Here is a 5,000-nt window from a genome sequence, read left to right as displayed (position 1 = left end):
ACTGATGATTCTCGCTACTTCCCTGATCTCAAATGCTTCCTCAGCAAATGCCTTTATTGCTGAGAATTTTTCTACTGTTTGGAGCAGAGTTTCCTTTCTGTGGTAGGATGTGTGTCCTACTGCTTGTATAAGCTGACTTCTGGGCTCAGTGTATTGCTTACAGGTGTAGAGGATGTGATTGGAATCCTCTTCCTCACCACATGTACATCTGGCGTCATCTTCAATGCCCAGGTCGCAAATTTTCTTTTTCAGGCCGTGGTCAGTCAGCAGGCACGTTAGAGAGTATGGTGGAATCGTCGCCCTCCGCCAACTTGCCTGCCACATTCCCACGTCTGGTATCCAGCCATAGGTTTCTCTGCCCTTCTCTGACTGGTTCCATCTATTCTGCCACTCCTCCTGCAACATGATATCTATTTTTCTGCTGGTATCACGTCTAGAGCTTTGCCCAGCAGTGGGTCTTGGCACCTGGAACCCTGCGACCGAGCCAGCAACACCATGTCGAGTATAGTACAGCAAGGCTGCCTTCACTATCTCCAGGTCGAGTGGCATGCATCCTGTTAGGACTTGCAAGGCCTCCGTCGATACAGTCCTGCAAGCTCTGGTCATCTGTAACAGAAATGGCCTTTGAATGGCCTCAATTATTCGTTGGACATATCGGTGCTTGGTCCGATCTGCCCATGCAGCAGCACCATATCTGCAAACAGAGAGGCACAAGCCCTGATAGATTACCCTTAAAGACTTTTTCTGCAGACCCCACTCTGTCCTAGTTATCCGCAAGAGGGAACCTGAGACATCACTTAATCTATTCTGGATGTTCCTCATGTGAGGTGTGAACCAGAGTCTTTCATCCAGAGTTACACCGAGATATGTGAACTCTGCAACGAACTTGATATTTCCTCCCTCGAATGGAATTGTTGGTGGTCTGTGACTGTCAAATCTGCCCTTGATGGTCATGGCAACCGTCTTTTGTTTGGATATCCCTAGCTTGTTTTCGGTGGTCCATCTGCTTACCTCACCTAGCGCGATTTTTGCTCTGTCCTCTATCTGTTTCCTGCTCTGACCCTTAATGATGATTGCGAGGTCATCCGCATAAGCCACTTTTGTCCATTGCTCGTCTTCTTTTTCAATCACAATCTCATCAAAGACGAGATTCCACAGGAAAGGACCGCAAATAGAGCCTTGTGGACAGCCCTTTGTGACCAATTTTTCAACACGGCCAGCCCTATTTTGGACCATAACCTTCCGGTTTTTAAAGTAATCTGCCATTAATTCATACAAATTACGCGGGCACTGGATTGCTCTTAGACGCCTCATAACACTAGGCCACCATAAGTTATCGAAGGCCCCTGCTATATCAACAAATATTACTACCACATACTTCTCCTCACAATCCACACTACCCAACACTTGCCTGATAGCCATCTCTGTCGATGCGCCCTTTCGAAACCCAAACTGGTTGTGGGCCTTGATATTTGAATCGTCATAGCGTTTTTCTAGACGACTGACTATTAACCTTTCCAGAATTTTCCCTAAGATAGACAGAAGGCATATTGGACGGTAGGATTTAGGCTCATCCCTAGGTTTGTCTATTGATTTCAGCAGTATGCAGACATTTCCCTCCTTCCACGTATCTGGGACTCTTCTTTCCTGTAGACATTTATTGTATAAATCTGAGAGAAGATGGGGACTGGTGCGCCAAACTCTTTTTATAATAGCATCATCAATACCATCGGGACCTGTTGCCTTCCCTGGTTTGCAAGCCTTTATTGCTGCCCCTATTTCTTCTAGTGTGAAATCTGGGTCAAGGTCCACATTGTCATAGCTGTTGTTGTCAGTTTTCACAGCTTGTTGGTCATCTGTGTCCTGTTCTGGGTTGTCATCAGGAAGCAGGCTCTGTAATAATGACCGTACAGTCTCCTCCCAAGTCATTGTAGGAGTCTGGTCCTTTGTTTTTATATTACTCAGCACGTTTTCTGTTCCATGTTTTGGCCGGATTATCTTTCTCACTATGGCCCAAGGATCATTCTGATCGCAGTCAGTGACCCATTTCTTCCAGGTCTCCTCTTTGGCCTTGGAAATTTCCTTATTGTAATTATTTTTCACTCTATTGTAGGTTTGTTTTGCTACTTCTACATCTAGTTCATTATTACTTTTACGTGCTCGTTGCAGACTTCGTCGTGCTGAAATGGTGTCACGTCGCAGGTTAGCAAGTGTTGCATTCCACCATGGCACTGGATTTTGCACCTGTGTCCTCTTTCTCATTGATCGGCTACAGCTCTCGTGGATTGCTGCCTGTAGCCTTGTGACCATTTCATTAACTCCTACATTTTGGCTTTGTGGCCAGTGGGCTGTGGACCTGATAAGATGCCGGTCAAAGTTGGGCCACTTTGCAAAGCTTGTGTTGTAGGTGGCAAGTTCCACAGTAGCTCTCGCTCTTTGAGGTACCACGAATTCATAAGTTATTGCCCTGTGGTCACTTGACGTCCATTCTTCATGAACCATCCACTTGCACACCGCTTTGGCAGCTGGAGGTGTGCAGAGTGTGATGTCGATATTGCTCTCCCCATTTGGGCCAGAGAATGTAGTTAGCTCTGACCTCTCATTCATTATTATCAGCCCGTGTTGTGAAATGAAGTCTTCAAGCGTTCTGCCTGCTGCATCCATCGTTGAGCTGTGCCAGATTGGTGAGTTCGCATTTGTGTCCATCCCTATTATAACTGGTTTTCCTGGGAGTTTGTCAAGGATAATCTCCAGTTGATGGAGAAAAAGGTCTATGGGTGATCCATATTGGCAATATATGCTGACAATGTAGATCTCACCAAAGGCTCCATTTATGTTGGCAGCAGCTATGTGCATGTTGCAGAAGCTTGTCAACTGCAAAGCAGTTACTGTTTGTGACCTAACTGCTATTGCTGCCTTGGGTGCTTCGCCTTTGGGGCTGTAGATCAGCTGGAAGTTTGGTGGGTACCCAAAGACTTTGTTATTTACGCAGTAGGGTTCCTGGATCAATAGCACATCTATATTTTCTTCGCTGATTCGCTGTGCCAATTGATCTGGGACGATTCTTGCTCTTTGCCCATTTATTTGAAGGATCCGTATTGCACTTTTTTGTGTATCTGTCCATGGTCTTATTCCAGGTTGTACTGCTACATTGTTATTACATGCCATAGTCAATTGTGCTATGTATTATGGCCTTTATTCTATTGTATTCAGGGCAAGATTTCTCTGTCACTGCGTGGGTGTGTGCCTTCTTAGCCCGCTTGCAGTTTGCACATTGGGCCGGTTGGTCCTTCTTTGAGCACTCCCTAAAAGTATGTCCAGGTGCTGCACAGTGGCCACAAATGGTTTCTGCATTCTTGCACTTTGCTGCTGTGTGGCCATGACCTTGGCACTTGTAGCACCTGCTTATATTGCTATAGTTTTGTACCCTGTGCGAATTGCAGTTTATGTAGACTCTACCATGTTGTACTATTTTGCTCCAGAGTTTTGGTGAGACTTCCAGTACCATGTTTGCTTCCTCACGGTTTCTTGGGCCAGTCTTGAACAGCACTCTTACGCCATCCATAACGTCTTCCTGTGTCACATTCATCCTGGAGAGGTTTCTCTCAAACAGTTCCATTTTGAGTTCATCTTCACTTGTATTTCTGTTTACATCAAAGATTATAATCTTCGGGGATCTTTTTTTTTGATCAGAGACAGTGATGCCTGATTGTGAGATGTCTTCGCACTTCCTTATTTTCTCGACATCCTGATCATTAGGGACTTCAAGGACAATACCTTTGTCCTTTATTGACCTGCATTTGGAAATACGCACGTCTTTCAGTGATGTTGCAACAAGGTTCTTTACTGTTTCTTCAAGTTCCTTCTCAGTTTTCTGGACTCCTTCGGCTGGTTTTATCATTAAGACTTTAGGCTGTTGCGGTTTTATCAGATGCTGTTTGGGTGCTGAAGGTTTTGCAGCCGCCTTGTTGGCATAGCTTTCAACCAGTGGCGGTGATCCTGTTTGGGAGGCCTTCACACATCGCAACTCTGTTTTAAGTGCAAGAACCTCCATCTCATACTTCTTCAGTATCTGTTCGTACACTGAGAGTTTTCCTAGGATAAACTTCTTCTGGGCATTGTTTATTTTATTTACTTCGTTAAACAAGAAGGCTTCCATCTCCTCTCTTATGTTTTCCATTGTCTGAAGGTCAGTACATGACGCTGAGTTGTCCTTGTCACCAGGAGCAACCGAGTTTCGTCCAAGTTGACTTGCAGTCCCTACAGTGTCCTTAGTAGGCCCCATTTTGGGGCGATCACTATGGAGAGCTCAGTTTTCCGTGGGCAAGTCTACCACTAAATCTGGATAACGAGCCTAGCAGGGCCTACACCCGTGATCGCCAGTCACGACTTAACCCTGCAGCACATTTCCTAACCTAACACACTGATACTGAGCACACTAATAATACACTAATAATGAACATATGGACATGAGGTTAAAAGGAAGACAATAGCCTACAAGAATAATATGAAAACGGGCTGTGGACTTGGAGAACTCCTTGTAGCTCTCCTTTTCCTCACCTAAGTTTGTACTTCCTCGCAAGCTAAGTGACACACATGTCTTTACTTATGCGAAGGTAATTCCTAAACTAACAAACAGGTAAGTGAGTAAGGGCACACTTTGAAAGAGAAACGTATAACCTAGCAGGATAATATATGCACCTTGCTGCAAATATTCCTAACCTAACACACTAATAATGATCACACTAATAATACACTAATAATGAGCATATGGACATGATGTTAAAAAGAAGACAATAGCCTACAAGAATAATATGAGAACAGACTGTTGTCTACTTGGAGAAATGCTTGTAGCTCTCCTTATCACCCAAGTTTTCACTTGTTAGCAAACTACGTGACACATATGTCTTTACTTATTCGAAGGTAATTCCTAACCTAACAGACAAGTAAGAGAGTAAAGGCACACTTTGAAAGAGACATATAACCTAGTTGTTTTCTGT

This window comes from Schistocerca cancellata, unplaced genomic scaffold (assembly GCF_023864275.1).
Source record: "Schistocerca cancellata isolate TAMUIC-IGC-003103 unplaced genomic scaffold, iqSchCanc2.1 HiC_scaffold_651, whole genome shotgun sequence".
In the NCBI taxonomy this organism is placed as follows: Eukaryota; Metazoa; Arthropoda; class Insecta; order Orthoptera; family Acrididae; genus Schistocerca; species Schistocerca cancellata.
This window is presented reverse-complemented; position numbering follows the sequence as displayed.